This window comes from Lepidochelys olivacea (assembly GCF_965140295.1).
Source record: "Lepidochelys olivacea isolate rLepOli2 genome assembly, chromosome: 11".
NCBI classification, from domain to species: Eukaryota; Metazoa; Chordata; order Testudines; family Cheloniidae; genus Lepidochelys; species Lepidochelys olivacea.
This window is the reverse complement of record NC_140421.1, coordinates 1,589,183-1,613,043: the sequence shown is the minus strand read 5'-3', so window position 1 is coordinate 1,613,043 and position 23,861 is coordinate 1,589,183. Positions and strand designations below refer to the sequence as shown.

At 52.9% G+C, this 23,861-nt stretch overlaps 1 protein-coding gene across 3 annotated transcripts in view; it reads right to left on the bottom strand.

The window, feature by feature from the left end:
- Nucleotides 1-23,861, bottom strand: part of NHEJ1 (non-homologous end joining factor 1) — a 146,492-nt gene that overhangs the window by 65,179 nt on the left and 57,452 nt on the right. The window lies entirely within an intron of this gene.

Here is a 23,861-nt window from a genome sequence, read left to right as displayed (position 1 = left end):
AGCAATGAGCCAAGAATATGAGGAAAGGGAGTAAGGAGTGGACACTGCTATTTACCCATCTCACCAGGGGACACTAACAGGCTGCAACGTCCAAACTGACCAACAGCAACACTTCTTCACACAATGCACAATTAGCCAGTGGAACTCACTGTCACAAGATATCAGTGCAGCCACAGGATTCAAAAGGGGAACAAACCTTTTGCTGGACAATGAGAACATCCAGAGCTGTTATAGTAAATATTAGTTCTGGCAGGGCTTTAAGCCCTCATACTTCAGAGCATGGGCCAACCTCTAACTGCTGGGGGTCAGGAGACATACCCTAGAAGCAAATTATCCCATTTCTACCTCCTACCTCCCCCTTCCTCCAAAACAGCTGGTGCTGGCCCCTGCCAGAGACAGGAGATGGCTGTGGGGCTAGGGGCCAACCTGCTCCGACATTCCCAATACTGTTATGTGAGTGCAGGAGTAAGGAGATGCTCCAGGCCTGCTGCAGGGGCCGGTACTAGCTCCAGTCTGGTCCGAGACTCTGAATATTCTGGAAGGAGAGAAACCAGCATGTGACTAGAATGGGCAGAGAGAGAGCTGCTGCGATCCCCAGTCAGAAGAGAGAACCAAGGGAGGGGGCTCTGAAAAGATTAGAAACACAGCATGGGTGGGAAACAACAACATGCCTCATGCTTTCAATCCAAACTGGACTGGCCAAAGCACTAGGCACATAGGAGCTGCCCAGGGTGTGGTGAATGGGAATTTTCCATCACTGCCTTCCATAGCACTATGAATGTGTGAGCTGAGGGAAATGATCCACAACACACACACAGCCCGGCCCCTGCCAGCTCGCTGCCTGGGGGGACAGTCCAGGGAATTCCCAATGGCCTTGCCAGGTCCTATGGTAACAGGGGGTGTATCACTGAGGTTGAACCGCACTCAATGGAAGGGAGAAATCTGGGAGGCAGCAAAGCTGAAGGAGACCTGTCTGTCTAGGGAGAGACACTGCGTAAGTCTCTGTTACCACAGCAGCTCAGGGTGAGCGCACACGGCAAACTAGATGGGCGCCCCCCATGCAATATGGCAGCAATGTGATGGATGGACAGGCTGGAATGGTGCGTTCTATTCTGAGTAACACAGCACCAGATCCTTCCTACCGGGGAAATTCAGGTGAAAGCCACACAACCCTTCAGGAGCCAAGGGACAGAGTGAAGAGGGAAGACGAGAAGACCTAGATCTACCTGGCCTGGCCAAGTGACAGCACAACTGTCTACAACACCCGAGGGGTGTAATGGCCTGGTGAGGGCCCAGAAAGCTGCTCTCACTGCCCGCTGTTGTTCCGAGCCAGGGGGCTGAGGGTGTCTCATCTGCTCAGACCCCCAGCAGCCTCTGGGTTTGCCCACCAGAAGTTTGTGGGTTATGTTGACAGCTTACGTCACTGGCCACAGTCCTTCCCGCACACCCTCTGAACCTCAGCACCATTTCCAGGCTGGGCTGAGCTGGGCAGCCTCCTATGTGTGCCCAGGAGCAGATAGATGTGCCAGCCCTCCACACCCCAGCCCCTGTGAGTCAGCACCCACAAGCACACGCTCACACACAGCCCCACCACTCAGATCCACGGGAAAAGAGAAACAAAAACACCCAAACACAACAGGGTAGCCTCAGCTAACAACTGCTTGTTAAGTTAAAATTAAACTTTGCACAAATATTGACCTTTGGAGGGGACAGAAACTAGTCCTGATATATTTACCAGCTTTAAAAATGGGACTGACCACAGGTGCCCTATATGCGTAGCCTTATGAGAAGAGGCCGTAGTGGCACCTGGACTGGGGGCGGGGGGACATTCCTAACCCCTCCCTACAAGGTAGCTCTGCTTCCGCACCGCCCACTCCCACTGAGCTGGACACATTTAAAAAGCAAGAGAAAGAAGAAGAGATGGCAGAGACCCTGGCTAGGTTCTGCCTTCCTCTGCAGTGTGGGGCACGGGTCACTTGAGGGCTTGAACTAGAGTGAATGCAGGAGTCTCTGTAACTTGAAATCTTTAAATCAAGATCTGAGGACTGCAGCAGCTCAACCAGAGGATCCGATGGCAGGTGTGGAGGGAAGGGAGAGGCCTGTGATGTGCAGGAGGTCAGACTGGATGATCATGATGGTCCCTTCTGGTCCTAGTGAGTTTAAGGCAAAGGCCTGAGGCAGGGGGAGGAGAGGAAGCCAAGCACCACATCTCAAATGGAGCCTGACACACTCAGTGACACTGGGTTTCTCTATTCTCAGGGCACGGCACAGCAGGGTCTGCTGGTGTCAGACTCAAGGGGGAATCCTGTGCCCATGGGAGCCCTATCGGAACCAGGGTGTAGCACCATTCACCCAAGAAGCCCTTCTCCCAAGAGCCCTAGGTCCAAGAAATATGGAGCCGTTAGCAAAAGCTTATGCAATGCTTATGCGACCCCATCGGGCTCTCCCAAGGCTGGACAATCACAGGGCCAGCGCCTGCCTCAGGATGGGCTGCCCTTTCAGCAAGAGGCCCTAACACCAGCAGAGGATGAAGATTCCTTTCACCGGGCCAATCATTTGGCATTTCTCAGTGCAGAGAATAGAGGGAGGTTCCCACACCTGAGCCATTCTTTTTAGGGGACAAATCTGAGGAACTGTCCCAGACTGAGGCATCAGTAAAAGGAGGTTTTGGAACAAACTGATAAATTAAACAGCAATAAGTCACCAGGACCAGATGGTATCACCCAAGAGTTCTGAAGGAACTCAAATATGAAACTGCAGAACTCTTAACTGTGGCGTATAACCGATCACTTAAATCAGGCTCTGGACCAGATGACTGGAGCATTGCTAATGTAACACTGATTTTTTAAAAAAGATTCAGAAGCGATCCTGGCAATTACAGGCCAGTGACCCTAACTTCAGTTCCAGGCAAATTGGTTGAAACAATAGTAAAGAACAGAATCACCAGACACAGAGATTAACATGATATTTTGAGGACGAGTCAACATGGCTTTAGTAAAGGGAAATCATGGCTCACCAATCTATTAGAATTCTTCAGGGAAGTCAACAAACATAGAATCATAGAATATCAGGGTTGGAAGGAACCTCAGGAGGTATCTAGTCCAACCCCCTGCTCAAAGCAGGACCAACCGCAACTAAATCATCCCAGCCAGGGCTTTGTCAAGCCTGACCTTAAAAACCTCTAAGGAAGAAGATTCCACCACCTCCCTAGGGAACCCATTCCAGTGTGTCACCACCCTCCTGGTGAAATAGTGTTTCCTAATATCCAACCTAAACCTCACCCACTGCAACTTGAGACCACTGATCCTTGTTACTGTCATCTGCTACCACTGAGAACAGTCTAGATCCATCCTCTTTGGAACCCCCTTTCAGGTAGCTGACAGCAGCTATCAAATCCCCCCTCATTCTTCTCTTCCGCAGACTAAATAATTCCAGTTCCCTCAGCCACTCCTCATAAGTTATGTGCTCCAGCCCCCTAATCATTTTTGTTGCCCTCCTCTGGAGTCTTTCCAATTTTTCCACATCTTTCTTGTACTGTGGGGCCCAACACTGGACACAGTACTCCAGATGAGGCCTCACCAGTGCCGAATAGAGGGGAATGATCACGTCCCTCGATCTGCTGGCAATGCTCCTACTTATACAGCCCAAAATGCCGTTAGCCTTCTTGGCAACAAGGGCACACTGTTGACTCATATCCAGCTTCTCGTCCACTGTAACCCCTAGGTCCTTTTCTGCAGAACTGCTGCCTAGCCATTCGGTCCCTAGTCTGTAGTAGTGCATGGGATTCTTCCATCCTAAGTGCATGACTCTGCACTTGTCCTTGTTGAACCTCATAAGATATGAGGATATACACATGGCTATAGTGTACGTGGACTTTCAGAGTGCCTTTGATAAGTACCTCACCAAAGGCTCTAAAGCAAAGTAAGCAGTCATGGGATAAGAGGGTAGGTCCTTTCATGGATCAATAACGGGTTAAAAGACAGGAAACAAAGGGTAGGAGTAAATGGTCAGTTTCCACAGTGGAGACAGGAAAATAGCAGGATCCCCCAAGGATCTGTACTAGGGCCAGTGCTGTTCAACATAATCATAAATGATCTGGAAAAACGGGTAAACAGGGAGCTCGCAAAGTTTGCAGACAGTACAAAATTACTCTAGTTAAGTCCAACGCTGACTGCAAAGAGTTAGAAAGGGATCTCACACTACTGGGTGACGAGGCAACAATATGGCAGATGAAATCAAATTTTGATAAGTGTAAAATAATGCACATTGGAAAACATAATCCCAACGATACATACAAAATGATGGTATCTAAATTAGCTGTTACCACTCAAGGAAGAGATCTTGGAGTCATGGTGGATAATTCTCTGAAAACATCTGCTCAATGTGCAGCTAAAGTCAAAAAAGCTAACAATGTCAGGAACCATTAGGAAAGGGATAGATAAGAAGACAGAAAATATTGTAATGCCACTATATAAATCCATGGTACGCCCACACCTTAAATACTGCATGCATTTCTGGTTGCCCCATCTCAAAAAAGATATATTAGAATTGGAAATGGTACAGAGAAGGGCAACAATAATAATTAGAGGTATGAAACCGCTCCCATATGAGAGGTTAAAAAGACTGGGACTGTTCATCTTAGAAAAGAGACATCTAAGGAGGAATATGATAGAGGTCTATAAAATCAGGAATAGTTTGGAGAAAGAGACTAGGGAAGTGATATAACACAAGAACCAGGAGTCACCCAATGAAATTAATAGGCAGCAGGTTTAAAACAAACGTAAGGATGTACTTCTTCACACAACGCACAGTTAATCTATGGAACTCCTTGCCAGGGGATGTTGTGGAGGCCAAAAATATAACTCTGTTAAAAAAAAAATTGGATAAGTTCATGGAGGATAGGGCCATCAATGGCGGTTAGCCAAGATGGCCAGGGACACAACCCCATGCTCTAGGCGTCCCTAAACCTCCGACTGCCATAAACTGGGACTGGACAACAGGAAATGGATCACTCAATAACTGCCCTGTTCTGTTCATTCCCTCTGAAACACCTGGCACTGGCCACTGTAGGAAGACAGGATACTGGGCTAGCTAGACCATTGGTCTGACCCAGTGTGGCCATTCTTATATTATGTTCTCAGATTACTTTCCTGTTCCCTGTCCACACTACAGCCTCCTACAGGGATTCAACCTGGCAACTGCTCCCACTGTGGACAGAGTCACAACACTGCAACCAGAGAGCAGAGCAGCCATCAGGAATTAATCAGTTCCAGGCTCTGCTCAGAGACATCAGAACACCCTGCCGCTGGGCATGTGGTGGGAAGCGCTTCCTCTGGCTCACTCACACAGAGGACATACCATGGGGAAACAGACCCACAGCAGAAAGGGGCCATGGGGAGGAGCGGAAGAAAGAGAGCTCCCACAGGTGGGGCTGCCATGACATTTGCCTAGAGTGAAGGCCTGTGGGTTCCCCGACTGGTTGGACCCAGTTCTGCAGCATGGACCCATGGTTTTGACACCTCGGGAGCAGCAGTTGGGGAATTCTGTGGCAGGTTCAAGTGATGTGGGAAGAAGGGTGTTTTCCTGAATGCTGGAGGAAGGGGGCCAGCACAACCAGGCCAGATGCCTGGGTTAGGGATTTGAACAGTAAATTCAGCCCCTAAAGCTTTTCAGCATATGCAGACTCTCGCATGGAGCTGGGATGCTCACCGGTGTACGATCCAACAAAGATTCCTTCCACCAACGGTTGTTTGTTATGATGGAGTTTTTTGCTGTGCTCTCCATGGGGCTCAGCTCTATGGGCCTCAGCAGTTTCAGTGTCGCTGGGGTGGCCCAGCTCGGAATCTCCTCCTCCCACCCCATAGATGCCACTGTAGTCAGCTTCAGTGGTTCTCCTCAGCTCCCTGGTCCTCAGCTGCTGCTCTATTCTCTAGGCAGCCTGGCTCCCCTGCTCCCTGGGTGCAAGCTGGACTCTAGCTCTGGCTCTGACAACCACCTGCCTGGTTCTGTGGAACAGCACATACTTCATCCAATTAATTCCACCTTGTAGGGAAAGGTAGAGAGTAAGAGGCAGCTGCAGGCAGGACCTGGGAGGGCAAGGAGACAGAAAACAAAATGCTGGGCACCTTCTACAACAAAATAAAGAGTTTGGTTGAATGGTATCTTGGAGAAAGGCACATTCTACAGCCCCGGAATCAGGGAGTTAAGAGAGCCCTGAGTGAGGGGACTGGGCAGTACATACCTCTCTGAGCCATTGTTTCAGGCTCTCTGCAGACCCAGGCAGCCATTGGTTACATTTGGGTCACATCTTCAGGGGTCTCTTCATAACCATGAGGGCTAGAAACTTTGTTTTTTAAAACATCAGCCAAGATTGTGGATCACTGTTGTGCAGCATGGAGTGAATTCTGCACCAGATTCCACATGGGGCCCTGCATGTAACCCAAACAGCTCACCTCCAAAATCACAAATTCATTCAACTTCTCTAGAACGCCAACCCCACACCTGAGCAGAACCAACCCCACAGCAAGAGAGTGGACAATGCCATCCATAGCCACATACTGCACAGGACACTAGACAAAGGCCTAAGCAGACAATATACTAGCCACAGCGAAGACCAGATTAAAACCACCAATTAAAATGCTACAGCTCCCTACAGAAAATCTTCAAAAAATCGATTACCTTAGTAGAATAAAAACCAAAAGACAGGCAGCTGTGCCCAGTATCAACCCAGCCATCGCAGAACAGGAACAGCACCAGGGAGACACCGGGCACAGTGGACTGAGAATAGCCCAGCTCAGCCCAGCAGAGGAGAGGGCAAACCCAAGAAAGTTTCTAGTCCACCATCCCACGGTGAAGCAAAGTGAGCGAGAGACTCCCTTGCTGCCAGCAGCAGAAGAGGATTTCCCACTCCGAAATGAGGAAGAAAAGTGGCACGTATTTCCAGAACAAAGAGCTGCTGAAAATCACTCTCCTGCGCTCAAACCCTACAGTGAGTGAGAAGTACTATGTCAGGGCCTGCACAGGCGACAAGGGGGCACAAACCCCATCCTTGCTGGGAAACCCTGTGCCCGGCAGATGACAGACACCGGGTGATGACCTGGCCAAGAGCAGGAACCGACCTGCTATGGGGTGCAATCGCACACAGACAGCACTTCCGGCCGGTGAGATGCTGGGCTGGGCACTGTCTCCCAGTGGAAGGACCAGGAGCCCCATGGTATCTGACATTTAAACGCAATCTCGCTCAGGTCTTGGAGGTCACACTCTTGGGATCAATCCAGTGCTGACCCTCAGAAGGGGAGGGAGGCACTAGAGGAGACTAGAGGGTCTTTTCCATCCCTGTTTCTTTGATTCCATAGCACTTCCTTTACCAATTCACTTTAAACGGAAGAATCTCTGTGCGAACATAAAGGGTTCTCCTGAGGGCTAGTGCTGAGGCTCTGGACAGCCTGGACACTGCTCCCTTGTCCCTGCGCTCCATGACACGATACCTCTTTCAGTTACAGGAGCACACACCCATTCTCCAATAGCTCAGCGCCTCAGGTACACACAGGGGGCACCCAGTACTAGAGCCTCGTCTCTCGCTCTGTGTTGCTGTGATGGCCCAGTGCTGTTTCTCCTGACTGAAGAACAGCCAAACCTCGAGAGCTGTGGCGCACCTGGGGCCCAGCCAGGTGCCTGAGAAGTCCTTAAGGCTATGCCATCTAAGGTACGAGCACTACCCAGCAGAAGAGCCCTCCAGAGCCACCCCAATGAGGCAGGGAGGGGGCAGCACACAGTGACTTGAGAAGTGATTCAAAAGGTACCTCTAATCACATGCTACAGTGAGAAAAGTGGGAGCACCTGGGGGCAGAGGCAGAGGCAGAGTCTTCTGCCCAGCCCTGAGAATGCCTCCAAAGAGCTGTGCAGCCCTGAGACCACATGTGCACACGCCCCTGGAAGGACCTGACAACACATCCAAACATGTGTGTGCATGCAAGCATATCTGGGTGCAGCTACTAGCTTGTGCAGAGAAAGTGCAAGAGCCTGAAAGCCTGGCCTGGAGGAGTGAGCACACAACCTGTCTGTCCCTGACAGCGCCTGAAGGGAAAAGCCAAGCCCAGGCATGAGGGCCTGCATGCAACAGAAAGCATGTACAAAGACACACATATGTGCCTGTGCCTGACAGCAAGCGAGTGCAAAGAGGAGTGCGTTTGCACAGAACTGAAATCATGAGCAAAGGAATCAGTGTGTGTATGCCTGCTGTCACGTGTCACTCCAAGCCCTGGGAAAGCAGTAGACAGCAGCGTGGAAAGCTCCATGCATGCACAGGGCGATCCCGGTCCTAGGAAATGCTGAACAGAGTCTCATTCAGGCCGATGTAGAACACTGCTAAAACACACAAAAATCCTTTGACTAATGGGCGAGCGGGAAAGAGGATCTATAATTACCAGTAACTGTTTGAGATGGTCGCTGCCCAGAGACGTGTACGGAGCAAAACCACTTGAAACGGGCCCCGGATGAAAGACCAAGCCTGGGGGTGTTTCAAGCAGTCCCTCATGTAACGATCCCAGTCCTTCCAAAATAATTCTGCCATATTAAAAAAACCCCAAACCTCAGCTTAATCGGCCTGCACCACTGGGACTAGTGAGCTCTGGGAAGATGGGAAGGGAAGCAGAACCGGCTTCCAATTAGAGCCTCGTTAGAAAGAAAAGCCGGGGAGCTATTCCAGAACAGGGCACTGCGAAGCAGGCCAGGAGTGAGCTAAGCTGAGCTATCCGCTTCCAACAGCCAGGAAGGACAGACAACAGCACAGGGGGCATAAGCCAGCGCTCCCCCAGGCACACAGCCCTGCCACACCAATAGATCCCCCAAGGTTGCAGTTCCAGCTCTACAAGCCATTCTGTGGGGTGGAGAGACAGTGTGTGGGGAGAGGTAGCAGCCAGTCCCATGTGACTAGGAGGGAGGCGGGTTGGGGTGATGCTAAGGGGCCAAGGGGTTATGGCTTGAAAGGGACATTTCCAAATGGTGCTGAAGCATCAGGTCATGCTCCCCCTTCTCCTACATAATGGCAAGATTCAACTGGCACTGTCATTGTCTGGCCCCTCTGCAGGCCACCTCTGTCTTGTTCCTGATCCATCTGTGCTGCTGGGTTCATGAGCCACTGGCCAGCTCCCGCAGGCACAGTAGGGAGCAGGCCAAGCTGTTCTAGCTGCGTGCCTTCGACGGACCCACCCCGTGTGTCTGTGCAGCACCTGGCACCGAGATGAGCGCTACTGGAGCACCGAGAAACACAGCCCCCCGCCCAGGGTGTGGGTCGGTGTCCAGCTGAGCGCCTACAGCTGGAGAGGAACCAAGCAAACTGCATATACACCCCCACCCCCAGACAGGCCACACAGCCCCACCCCCCACTCCATGTACACACACACATGCAGCCCCCATACATCCACTCCCCACACATGAACCTGGACCCCAAGAGCACAGAGCAGCCCAGGTCCCCACACATATGCCTGGCCCCCATGTGTGTTGGGTGCATGCATGGCTTCCTGCCCCTGTACACGTGCAATATGGTGAGGGGAAGGCTGGGGGCGTGTACATGTACAATTCAGAGCCACAGCCTGACCCCCACTGCAATCAGAACACTGGGCTCAGCACACTGACCACACTCCCTCTACGGTCTGTGATAGGGAGAGAGGCTGAGCAAGTGGTTACAGCTCAGCACTAGGTGGAAGATCTAGATTCTACTCCCAGCTCTGCCAGTGACTCACTGGCTGACCCTGGGCAAGTCCTTTTCCCACTCTGTGCCTCAGTTTCCCCCCATAGCTGCTGGAGGCTGAGAGGGCCAGTCAGTCCAGACAGTCCAGTCACAGCCCCACAGCAGCAGAGAAAGGCTGAAGGCAGTATGAGTTACCAAGAGTCGTCACAAAAGACTTATGCGGAGGGCTCCTTTCTTTTGCATTCTCCTGTCGCTGGAAGCATTGAGTGAGCTTCAGGGCTCAGCGGCAGCACAGTCAGGGCCCAAGGTGACCCCACGCCAATGCAGCCTGGCACTAGGCAATGCCAGAGAGACTGGGTGATGGGCTCAGTCGTAGCAGGTGTGACGATGTGACACAGCAGGGAGGGGGGAGTGTTGACCTGGGAATGTGCCCTGGGGATGGGAGACCTGAGAGCCTGTCCCCCCTCCTGGCTCAGGTGACAGGCTCTCAGGTCTCCCATCCCCAGGGCACATTCCCAGGTCAACACTCCCCCCTCCCTGCTGTGTCACATCGTCACACCAGGCACTTGCCTCCTCAGCTCCCAGCTGGAAGGGGAACCCAAAGCTGAGCCAACTACAAACAAATAGTCCCCTCTGCTTCTCCACAGTGTGGCCCTGTGTCCTTGTGACCAACCGCTGAGCTGCATCGGCCAGGCTCCCCTGGGTCAGCCCCTGGTTAGTCTGCCCCTGCACTCTCCCAAGGCTGGAGCCTCCTTGATACCAGGCACTCACATGGCAAACCAGACCCCTTAGCACCAGGCCAAGCCCTGGGCTGCTCCCCCGAGCCCTTTCCCCAGACACAGTCATTTTCTCTGTCCTCACAGCACCCTCACCAGGGAACACACTGCACTTTCACTCAGGCATCACCAAGGGGGCAGGGAGGTAACTGTGCCCCTGACTTTGCTGTCACCTCCCTGGAGAACCAGGGTAGATTCCCTCCTTCAGCCTCGCCTTTGTGCACTGGTTGGCACCATCCATCCATCTTAGGGCATCCCACAGGGCCCGTCATCACAGTATCCAAGGGCTGCATCTTGCCTCTGGCTGTAGCCAGTGCCAGATGCTGCAGAGAAGGTGTCCGGCCTTGGAATCACAAGGTCCAGTGCAGCTCACAGATAGCATGTCCCCTGGGGATGCCCACATGGTACTGTAGGATGGGTACCACAGGAGCACTGGGTGGTCTCCTGAGAGAGGTGGCAAGGCTCCTGCGGTTGAGGACACTGGCACTAGCCTAGGGGATGTCGAACAGGGGACATACCTGCCCTGGACACAGAGCAAGGCTGCTCCAAGAGCCCCCACCTACCTGGCCTCACACACCAGAGCCAGCACAGCTCCTCCAGCTTGTCCCCTACACGCCGGGCCATCACCAGGACCGGAGCGAGCAGCTGAGCTGGTTATGCTCAGAATGACCACCAGGGGGCAACCCAGCTCACAGCAGGCTCTGCCGCAGCATCTGCCTAGCAGCACGTGGGGCTGGGTTTGTTTATAAACGGGATTTTAAATTTCCCCAGCCCCATCCCTCCCCCTCCCACCCACCTGCCTCCACTTCCAGGTACCAAGAGGGACCAGGCCAAGCTCCTGGGGCAGGACGAGTGGGTCGAGGGAGCAGGATGGCCCAAGGATCCGCTGGTTTGTCTGCAGGCCTGAATGAAGGGTGGATGGACACAGCCTGCCCGAGGCAGCCTCTCCTTCCCATCCCACAGCCTGGGGCCCCCATCCAACACAAAGTTAATTTCTAACCGTGGGTAACCACCAGTGCTGGGGCTGGGATGATTTATCTCCTACCCACCTGGGTCAGATTTATGAGCCACACATCCCATGGCTATTATAAAGGCCGTGCCTGTGCGTTCAGCCACCCCAGCTCCTCCGTGTGGATATGCTCCTCCTCCACCTCATTTACAAGCCTTCCACCATCATGGAAACCTGACAGCCCACGAAAGAACATTAAACAGCACAGCAAACAACACACACTGGAGTCCAATGTGGGGCACACCAGCCCGGGAAGCCACAAATGGCTCCTGCTTTCAGGACCTGTTCAAGAAAACAGAGTGGGATGTAACTTGGGCCACCGCAAGCTTTGACAGGGGTCAGGAAGGCGCCATTAATAGCCAGTCCAGAGGAGCCGCTTGGCTGAATATGACAAGGGGCTAAATGCTGGCCCTCCTGCCCCCCCGGGAACAGCCAGGTTAGGGGTCAGCTGGGCCACACCTTGCCCACGGGGTTCCTGGGGGGCCAGAGACGATCAAGTAGGGAACCCAGGTGCAGAACATCAGTTGAAGTGGCACAGCTACAGGCCCGTGCCCTCACCCACCCCAGTGCCTGCCACGAGGGCAGGACCAGGCTGTGCTGGTGGAGTCTGAGAGCCCCTCCCCGTGTGAGACCAGCATTCAGATGGCCCGCACATGTGAGAGACGCTCGCCCTAATCTCCATCCCTTGTGCCATCACCACAGATCCCCTGGGCTCTCCGAGGACTGAAGCAGAAGCAGCAGCATGGGGCAGAAATGAGATTAGCTCTCAAGGCGCTCAGGCTGGGAGAGGCAGAACAGCCCCTGCTCCGTAGCCCTGACCACCAGCAAGTGGGCTGATCATCCTGACCCAGCCACCCTCCAGCCTGAGCCAGGGTGATGCTGCAGGAGGCCTGGGGCAAGGCGCTCTAATTCCTGTGCGAGCTCCGCCAGAGCCCATGTCTCGCGTCCTTCAGGGCACGAGAAGGAGTCTCTACTCAGGCCTTCCCTCAACAGCACCACCGCAGAACGCCTGCCAGCAGCCACTAAGCACGACCTCCATTCGTCAGAGCCTGAGCTGCATCAGACAGGAGCTGACACTCCTGGCACGCAGATGCCCGGGTGATGGGATGCAAATTAGATTCCTTCAGACTTGGCTGACAGACCAGTAGAACCAAGCAGCACCCTGGTCAGATGTCCTGGCACGTGAGGGCATCGCCCTCGCGACATGGCGCCTTTGCAAAGAACATCGCAGCATGGGTGGGCTGAGTTTGTACATCACCACACCATAGGGCCATACAGATGGGTCACACTACAGACAGGCGCATGCACTGCTGGGCCATCTCAGCAAGGCCTTACCCAAGCTGACACCCCTGGACCATTAGCACAGGGAAATGGCAGGGCTGTTGGGGTGATGCATATCAGTCCAGAGGCCACTTAAGCCCAGAGATAGCGGAGCAGGAAGAGGTGCCACAAGGGGCAACTGGGAGAAGCTGTCTAACCATGTCCATGGCCCATAGGATCACAGTCCTGTCACTAAAAGAAAAGGAGGACTTGTGGCACCTTAGAGACTAACCAATTTATTTGAGCATAAGCTTTCGTGAGCTACAGCTCAGCTCACGAAAGCTTATGCTCAAATAAATTGGTTAGTCTCTAAGGTGCCACAAGTCCTCCTTTTCTTTTTGCGAATACAGACTAACACGGCTGTTACTCTGAAACCAATCCTGTCACTGTCACCTCATCACCCCACTCTCTGCCCCACGGCGAGCTCCCTGGGGCAGGACTGGCTCTCAATGCAGGTGAGCAATGCCCCGCAATGGGGCTGTGACCCTGGCCAGGACCTCAGAGTCCTTCCACAATCAAACCACCATCCAGGGGCACAGCACAGCAAGAACTGCAGGGGGACTGGCATGGCCAGACTCCAGCAGTGCCCCACGGGCAGCAACAAACCCACTCCCCTAAGGACAGGGCAGCTCAGCCAGTGTGCCGTCCCCAGGTGCTCTGCAGCATTGATAGCGGCAGCGCCTGCCACGGAGAGAAGAGAGCCTTGTTCTGGGGCCAAGACTAAGCCGATTCAGTGCTGGTCTCCCCTGAGGTTTCTCAGGGGAAACATGGCTCTGTAATGACTGTGTCTGTGAGTATATGGAAATGCCAATAAAACCTGTATCAAATGCTGTATGGATATATACATATATGTGGATCTGTGGAGAGAACTATGAAGTTAAGAGTACACAGGGAATTGGGGCAGGACTGCTTCCCCGCGAGCTGTAAACACACACAACAAGAGACCCAAGTGAAGCCACTGAAGCAGCAGCAGCAGCGAGCTGTGGAGACAGCCAGGCGCTGGGAGGAAGCAGGAGGGGTGGGGGGTAGACACAGCTCCTCCAGCGTGCGGCGAGTCAATGGCGGGAAATGGATGGGGCTCGCGGACAATGCACAGACAGTAAGAGGATGGGAGCGAGCACCATGATAGGGACTGGGCGATACAGAGAAGGGAGTGTCCCCTCTACAGGAAGGGGGAGCCCCTTGCCAGAACCCTGCACTCAGCTCCAGGCCCCTCAATCCCAGGAGCCTCCAGGTGCAAAGCAGGATGGAGCACACTTGCTACCCGGCTCAGGGTGGGGGTGCAGCTAGGATATCCACAAGCTGGAGGGAGCCCAGAGAAGTGCCACCAAAAAGATGGGAGAAGAAGAGGGCTGGGTCTGTGCAGCTGAACAAATGGGTGGCTGCGGAGGGGCTGGGGACTGGCTGCACACACCTGGGAGGCATACTCAGCAAGGAGGGAGTGACCCTGGCAGGGCCCAACATGGGGACGTGATCAGCAGCTTGCGGATGGAATTTAGGCTAAATATTGGGGGAACATCCTGACACTGAGTTGTGACAAGAATGTGGATCTAAGTGTTGGTGTCTGCCCGGCATGGCCATCACCTGAGAGCAGTGACCCCTGTCCAGCCGCCCCACTGGGCAAAGTGCTGTGTGCCGGGATGCAGGGCTCCCCCAGAGGTGGCTGCAGAGCTTAGGGGCACAGCCAGGTCCTGGGGACTGGGATGGAGGTGTCAATGCAAGACATTCAGGATTCCTGTAGGGGCCGTTTGGCTCGAAGCATAAGCCCCCAAGCACATGAACCAATGTTAACAATGGCACTCCATCGCATCAGCCAGACAACACCAGCAGGAGGCTCTGCCAGGCCCCACTCACCCCAGGAAATGCCTGGGGAATCGCCCGGTAACCCACCCCACACCCAGGCTCTGGCCAGCCAAAGGGAAGCAAGTCCCAGAGTCCAGGGCCCTGCCTGCAGCCCTCTCCTCACCAAACCAGCAGACAGTTAGATCCAGTCAGGACAATTCAGGGTGGGGGCCTGAGAGTGGTGGGCTAGATGGCTGAGACCCATTGGCTGTCCCCCTGTGACTTTATTGGCTGAACTGGGACCATACAGATCATTGTTGGAAACAAGGTTCTGTAAGTTTCAGAGTAGCAGCCGTGTTAGTCTGTATTCACAAGAAGAAAAGGAGGACTTGTGGAACCTTAGAGACTAACAAATTTATTTGAGCATAAGGTCCTGTAGTGGCACCAAATCTTATATAAAGGGGGTCAAATGAGGTGTCTAAGAGGAGGTTATGGTTTGCTGGTTAGGATTATGCTATCTGTATATGTGTATCATTTTTGTAGTTGAAGTTATGAATATTGGCTCTGTACTGTCTGTAGTTCAAACTTGTGCTCTGCTTCTGGGGGACACCCCAGACAAGTTGGGGTCAGCTCTGCCTAGCCTGCTGGATGGCCCATTAGGGACCATCAGCGACACAACTGACCCACTGAGAGAAGGCAGACACGCCTGGGGACTCAGCCAGGTGTGCAGGGACCTGCCTAGGGACAGAACTCTGAGGTGTTTCCAGGCCATGGGATGGACAGCTTGTCCTTGGGACACAGAAAGAGACCACACGGCAAGAGACTATACAAAGCTGCTGCAGCTCCTCCATCTTGTCTTCAGTCCTGCTTCTTACCTCTGGAGGGACTTGGCTACAAACTGAAGCTTTGAACCAAGGACTGAAGGACCCATCCCAGCTGGGGATGTTCTCTAGAGACTTGATTTGAACCTGCCGTTTATTCCATCCCTGCTGCAAGCCTGAACCAAGAACTTGGCCATCACTTTATGTCATTGATTCCATTTCACCAATTCTAGCTCCCATCTGTATCTTTTTCCTTTTATGAATAAACCTTTAGATTTTAGATGCTAAAGGATTGGTAACAGCATGATTTGTGGGTAAGAGCTGACTTGTATAGTGACCTGGGTCTGGGGCTTGGTCCTTTGGGATCGAGAGAAGCTTTGTTCTTTTACTGGGGTATTGGTTTTCATAACCATCTGTCCGCATAACGAGTAGCACTGGTGGGGATACTGGGAACCTGGAGTGTCTAAGGGAATTGCTTGTGTGACTTGTGGTTAGCCAGTGGGGTAAAACCAAAGTCTTCTCTGTCTAGCTGGTTTGGTTTGCCTTGGTGGGCACAGAAACCCCAGCCCTGGGCTGAAACTGCCCTGCTTGAAGCAATTTGTTCTGAATTGGCACTCTCAGTTGGGTCCCGCCAGAATCAGCCTCGTTACAACCCCCACACCCTCTCCCACATGGAAGTGGATCTGAGTCCAAACCTGCATCCAACAGCCCTGCCAGGGGATGGCATGGGGCTCACGGGGAGGGGTATTCTGCTGCCCCAAGGGAAGATTTTTCCCAAGGTGTTTTTTTTGTTTTGTTTTTTAATACTAGCGACAAAAATATCATGGGCCACAATCCCAGAGGAGTTAGAGGCTCTGGCTAAAATAGTCAAGAGTGAAATAATGACCAATGCTGGCATTTCCCTCATCATCACTATGGTTCAGTGTTAACAGCTGGCTGAGATGAGTGGGAGCAGTTCTCAGCACTCAAAACTTGCACTTCATGTTGCCTGCAGACCCAGGCAGGCTGCCAGCTGGGCCACGTTAGGAAGGGTTTCTTCAGAACCAGAAAGGTTAGAGGGTTTCTTTTATTGAAAAGTTACATTCTTCAGAACTACGGGGGCTGGTGGCCATGTGCTAGAGCACAGCAGAGTTAGAGTCAATCTCAGGAGAAACGTCCTCACCATAAGAGCAGTCAGACAATGGCACAGACACCTCCGGAGGTTGTGGAAGCTCCTTCCCTGGAGGTTTTCGAGAGGAGGCTGGAGCCATCTGCCTGGGATGGGTGAGACCCAACAAGTCCTGCATCTTGGCAGGGGTTAGACGGGATGACCCGTGTGGTCCCCTCTAACCTTATGGTTCTATGTGGTGCTCCCACACCGCACCAACCACCACCACCCCCGCTGCCACTCGAACGCACAGCCCCACCCCCAGAAAGCAAACTATAAACACAACAGCTGATGACAGCTTCCTGCCCCATCATATCACTGCTGCATTCTGAAGCTCACCCATTTGGTACGAAGGGGCACTCCCCTCCCACACAGCTTGACTGCCAGGCAGCAGCCACCAATGTGTTCACAGAGTTTTAGCAGCGTCTGGCACCTACTTCCTGAAGATGACAGTGTATTAATTATAACAAACAGTGCTGATATTTTACTGCAAGGGGCAGAGTCAGAATTAAAATCACATTTGCAGTGTTGCCAACCCCAAATATTCAACAACAATGTGCCTGGCCCAAAAATAATTTCATTTTACAAAATAATGGCCATCACGTTCTTTTCCTTTGCCTCCTGGCTTTCAAGCTTTTCTCCTCAACTATTAGAGCTAGAAACTTACTGTCCTTTCGAGTGGAAGTGGAGAGTTTCCCACAAAGTCAGGACTCTAGCCACTGGGGCTTTACCAAAAACACCAAATACCACAAGACTTGAGATAAAATGAAAAGTTGCTCGTTCTTGTGAAGAGCTCCCTTGCCCTGTATGCTGGACAGACCCTCAGAGAGCGAGCCGGGGAAGTGCTCTACAGTCTCATTTTTCTGTTCCCACTGATGCGGTTTGATTTCAGCGGACAGTGAAAACAGACCGACTCAATTTTGCTTTCTCTTTCGCATGCAGTAGCGCAAGGCCCTTGTACTGGGCTCTCAACACCATGGGGCGGTTTAGGTCCAAACCACCAGCTCCTGCCACTGAAAGAAGAAAATAAATCCATAGCTGACATATTTCCATCCGCTCTGGGTTTTATAAAGCAAGGGACAAGCCCCCACTCCCCGAAGCTGGGGCCTAACCTCCATGACAGCATCCATCCACACACCCCCTTTAACACAGCAAAGAGAAAGACAGAGAGCACAGGGGAAGAACATGTAACCACTGGGCTCCTCATGCAACCGACCATGGTCTCGTTCGGATGAGGAAATCCAAGGCCAGAATTCAAACCAACAGCCAGGAACATGCCACTTCCATGCCCGCAACTGGAAGTGGAAGGCTGTGATCAGCAGGCCCTCGGGACCTCACCCCATGTGGGAGCCTTGCACTGAATGAGGAAAGGTGCCATGCCACTGGGTGAAAGCTCTGAGAGCTGAGATACAGTTGGAAAGCTCCAGGCAGAGGCTGTGAGCACCTAGGCCAGGGCAGCAGCTCCAGAACGCCTGATGAATGCCTCCAGCAGGTGCTTGGCAGGGTGGCACGAAACCCTTGGTCTCAGCCACCAAAGCCTTGAGGAATAAGCCCGAGATGGAAATAAACCCCACACACATGGCAAAACACCATGCGCACAACAAAAATTTGCACAGAAGCACAACAATTTGCACAGAAAAAATTTTTTGCGCACATGGCCTGTCAAAAATTAGAGGGACCAAGTCACGAGGTTATTACATGGGGAGGGTCACAAGCTTTCAGCCTCCACCCCAAACCCCGCTTTGCATCCAGCACTTATAATGGTGTTAAATAAATAAAAAGCGTTCTTAATTTATAAGGGGGGTTGCACTCAGAGGCTTGCTATGTGAAAGGTTTGAGAACCACTGCCCTACACCATGGGGCATTAATGTTGCTCCGATTCAGAGGGAAGAGCATCATCTACTGTATCACCTACACAATGCCATGCAATTTCATTTTCTAACACAATGGTTCTCAAACTTTGTTGCACCGCAACCCCCTTCTGACAACTAATATTACTACATGACCCCAGGATGGGGGGACCGAAGCCTGAGCCCACCTGAGTCCTGCCACCCCGGAGGAGGGGGAGGGGGGGCACGAGGCAAAGCTCGAGCCCCACCACCCCGGTCAGAAGGGACAAAGCCGAAACCTGAGCTCCGCCACCCAGGGCTTTAGCCCTTGGGCTTCAGCTTTGGCCCCAGTCAGTGGGGCTCGGGCTTCAGTCCCGGGCCCCAGCAAGTCTAGCCCTGGCAATCCCATTAAAATGAACTTTGGGGTTCCGACCCAATTTGAGAATCCCTGTTCTAACAAATACAAAAGGCTGTGGCTAGCATAGCGTCTATACGTGGTACATATTCAGACCATCAGTGCTACGGACAGGGCAGTAACATGATTCCCTGTGGAACAGGGCCCACCCCCACCCACATCCTCAGAGGTCACACCCTTTGCCCCTGCCCTGTGAAACTATTCTACCTAAAGGGATGTTTATCTGGACATTGTGCCTGGGGAGCCTTGCTGTATTTCATGGCTCCAGTAGGCCCCTGCCATGGGTATTTCCCTGGGAGGGGACAATGCAAAAGTCAAGGCTCCTGTGGAGCAGCCTTATCTTATCCACATTGCACAGCCTGTGTGGGCAGGCTCCATTTAACGCCACACCAGTGCTTCACAACCCGTGTGTGTGTGTGTGTGACGAAGTGGGACTGTTCTTAATGTTTCCTCTGGATAGTGTGGGGGTGCCTCAGTTTCCCCTAGGCAGTTCTTAAGTATCTAGGTGGTGGGGTAAGGGTGTATGATCGTTGCAGAACCCTAGAGGGCAGGTGTGTGCAGGGGTCTGGACACAGACAATGGCCGACACCCTGTTTCCTGGCCACTGATGGCCTGGCCCTTCCTCCCTGCAAGGTGAGAGCTAAAGGGTTAGAGAACAAAGGAATCAGGTGGCCTCCTGGCCCGGGAAAGGGACAAAGCCCAGAGGAGGAGGGGCTGGAGAGAGTTTCAGTTTGGGGCTGGCTGGGAGTGAAGGGCAGACGTGGTTGTCTGGCTCACTGCCCCCCAAAATGGACCCAGCTGAGGGGTCCTGTTCTCTGCACCTACAAGCTCTGTTTTAAACCATGTTCCTGTCGTCTAATAAACCTTCTGTTTTACTGACTGGCTCAGAGTCCCGTCTGACTGTGGAGTTGGGGGGCAGGACCCTCTGGCTTCCCCAGGACCCCGCCTGGGTGGACTCGCTGTGGGAAGCGCACGGAGGGGCAGAGGAGGCTGAATGCTCCGAGGTCAGACCCAGGAAGGTGGAGCCGGGTGAGCTGTGTGTCCTGCAGACAGGCTGCTCCCCGAGAGGAGACTTCCCCAGAGTCCTGCCTGGCTTCGTAGGGAGCAGTTCCAGAGCATCGCCCGGGGACTCCGTGACAGTGTGTGTGTACCTGTGTGTGCACCTGTGTGTACATGTGCTCCACAGACAGGCCAGCGATCCACAAACCCAAAGATGGGGGCGGGGGCTGTGCAGACAGGCCAGCGATCCACAAGCCCAAAGGGGATGGGGGGTGAGCTGTGCAGACAGGCCAGCGATCCACAAACCCAAGGGGGGCCGGGGGCTATGCAGACAGGCCAGTAATCCACAAACCCAAAGATGGGGGGCTGTGCAGACAGGCCAGCAATCCACAAACCCAAAGATGGGGGGCTGTGCAGACAGGCCAGCGATCCACAAGCCCAAAGATGGGGGGCTGTGCAGACAGGCCAGCGATCCACAAGCCCAAAGATGGGGGGCTGTGCAGACAGGCCAGCGATCCACAAGCCCAAAGATGGGGGGCTGTGCAGACAGGCCAGCGATCCACAAGCCCAAAGATGGGGGGCTGTGCAGACAGGCCAGCGATCCACAAGCCCAAAGATGGGGGGCTCTGCAGACAAGGAGAAGTTACTTACCTTGTACAGTAACTGGAATTCTTGGTGACGTTTGTCCCTATGGATGCTCCAGTTTAGGGGGACATGCACTTTTGATCAGAGACAACAATACCCGTTCACACACACACACTCTAGCTAAGTTTGTGCCACGTACCAAGAGTATATAGGGAAGTGATGGATGAGCCGTCCTCAGTTCCTTCTCTATGACCTAATGCTGACAAGACCAAGACTCCAAAGCAGAGGGGATGGAGGACGGGTAGCTAAGCTCCCATAGGGACAAACATCTCAAAGAACTCCAGTTACTGTACACACTAAGTAATCTCTCCCTCTTCCTCAAAGTGTCTCTTTGGGAGCCCCTCCTCAGATGACTCCCAAGCTGTACTCTGTATTGGAACTGGGTGCTCTGAGCCTTGCCTAAGATTGTTGGAAGAACAGCAGTTCCAAAAGCAGCATCCGCCCTAGGGAAGGTGTGAACCAAAGCCCACATGGCAGCTTCGTGGCTTTCTGCAATGGGAGCATTTTTCAACAGAGCTACCGATGTAGACTATGATCCTGCGGCATGGGCCACAGCCCGAGGAGAGGGCTGAGTATTAGCAGCCTCATAGAGAGAGAAAACGCAGCCAGAAACCCATCTGGAATGTCTTTGGGTTGAAAGACAAGCCCCTTTCATTCCATCTGTGACAGCCACAAGCTAGAGGAGGCCCTAATGTGCTTAGTGCTTTCTAAATAGAAAGTCAATGCTCTCCTGACGTCTAAGGGGTAAGGAGCAGCTTCTTCCCTAGGTAGTGAGGTTTGGGATAAAAAACAGCAGTTGAACGTCTTTGTTGATATGCAAGTCTGAGGTTACCTTCTCCCTACAAAAACAGGGGTGGGGGAGGTTGGCCATTAGAGCCTATTCTAGCAGAGGTGAGAGCCACCAAAAGGCGGTCTTCATGGACAAATGAAGCACGGAACATTTACCCAGTAGCTCAAGGGGTGGCCTCATCAGAGAATTGAAGACCAAATTCAGGTCCCATTCTGGGGTAGGTTGCCTGACATGTGGGAAGAGATTCATTAAGCCCTTAACGAATCAAGATGTGGTAGGAAGAGCAAACAGCAAGAACCTCTCTGCTAGGGAATGAAATGCTGCGATCGCTGCTAACTGCACTTCAGCAGAACACAAGAGGCCTGAGTTCTTCAAACCCATAAGGTAATTCAGAATGTGAGATCAGGGAGTGTCAACAGGGGACAGACCTTGTTGGGTACACCAGTGGGGGAATCTGGTGCCTTTCTGCTGTGCTGTAACACCTCAAACAGTCCATCTCTACCCCTGAAAGCCATCTTGGAGCCAAGCCTTGAGATGCAGTGCAGAGAGGATGGGGTAAAGAACCTTCCCCCAGTCCTGGGTCAGTAGGTCACATATTAGCAGTAAGCAAAGTGACAGCTGAGATAAGAAGTTAATCAAGTCGGGGAACCATACTGTCTGGGCCAAACCGGCATAGTTAGAATGACTCTAGGTTTGTCTTGCTTCCTTTTGTTCAGGACCCTGCAAAGCACAGGAGTCAGAGGATAGGATTAGAGTCGATTTCTCGGCCCAAAAATGAGGAAAGTGTCTACCAGGGAACGATGATCAGACCAGACCTCCTCTTGAGCAGAATTTCCATACAAAGGGAGGGAGATCTCGCTCCTCTCTGGCGATTTGTGTAGTGCATGCTAACCCTGTTGTGCTCACGACTCTGAGGGATTGCCTCTTGATCATAGGTAGGAAGTCTCTGCAAGCATTCCGACCACTCAGAGCTCCAGTAGGTTGATGTGGAGAATAGATCTGTGCGATGTCCATCTACCTTGAATGGTATGATTTTGCAGATGAGCCCCCCATCCTATTGGAGAAGTGGCTGTTGCTATGGTGGCAGTGGGGCAGCAGGGTGAATGGAACTCCTGTACACACCTTGTCCTGCTACTGAGCGAGCTTAGAACCTGTGAGGGATTGACACTAGTTTGCCCAGACTGTTGTTGTTGGGAGTGAAAACGGCTCTCAACCAAGCTTGGAAGAAGCGAAGATGTAACCTAGCATGCAGCGTCACCAAAGTGCAGATCGCCATATGACCCATGAGCTGTAAACAAGTCCTGGCCACTGTCTGAGGGCTGATTTGAACCCCCAAACTGAGGTCTGTCAGTGAAATAAACCTGTCTCTAGGTAGGTAAGCTCTGGACATTGTAGCATCCCAGGTGGCTCCTACCCACTCTGTTCGTTGACCTGGTGTCAGTGTGGACTTTTCTCTGTTGGGCTGAAGTCCTAGCATGTCAAATAGGGTTATGGCCCTGTAGCGGGGTGGTCACCCGCTCCTGCCTTAAAGGGCTTAAAACAGCTCTCAGAGGGGGCTGTATCAGGAGAGAAAAGCTGGCTTGATTGGGGAAGCAGCCTCAGCTGTGGGCCACGCCCCAATCAGGCCACAGCTAGTCCTATAAAGGAGCTTGTAGGCAGGAGCTAGGTCAGTCTCTCTGTAGCAGTAGAGAGGGAAAGGCCTGGCTGCCTACAAGCTGAGAGAGTATCTAAAGTGGAGCAGGGCTATGGGAAGGCCAGAGGCGCTAGGGAGCTTCGGCCTGGAAACCCCCCAGGCTGTAGGCCTTGATAAAGGCCAGGGTAGGTACTGGAGCTACAGAGGGTTAGCCTGGGGTAGGTGGAGGCAGCAGGTTCCAAACCCCCCTTGCCTGTGATGAGTGGCATTTACACTGCAATCAGCCCCAGTGAACGGGGGCTAGTTGGTGACTGGCAGTGGCCATAGACTGAGGTGAGGTGGGCATAGAGAGGATTGGGGGTCCTGCAGGGAGGGGAGATCAAGATCTGTGGGGGTACTGCCAGGGGGCAGCACCCTGGCCTGAAAGGGGCACCGGGGTCTGGGAGGGACACGGGGCCAGCCGCAAGTGGGACACCGGCCTGCAGAGGGCGCTCCAGAGCTGGATAAAGCTAATTCCCTGGACGACCAGCAGGAGGTGCCGCAGGGGTGAGTCCCGCCCCATGACAGGCCCTTTTAATTGCTGAGTGAACTGTGCTGTATGAGCAACCCCTGACGAGCCAATCGCCAAGACAGGGCAGACAACTACCCCCAACTGTCAAAGTTTTGCTGCTACTGTTGCCAGAGCCTTCATATAGACCCTGGGGGCAGCAGAGAATCCGAAAGGAGCACTCAGTACTGAAAGGGATTCCGACTGACCACGAACCACAGGAATCGTTTGGGAGCTGGGGGCACTGTGATGTGAAAACAGGCATCATGCCTGACTAATCTAATTGCCTTCTATGACGACGTAACTGGCTCTGTGGATTAAGCGAAAGCAGTGGATGTGTTATTCCTTGACTTTAGCAAAGCCTTTGACACGGTCTCCCACAGTATTCTTGCCAGCAAGTTAAAGAAGTATGGGCTGGATGAATGGACTATAAGGTGGGTAGAAAGCTGGCTAGATT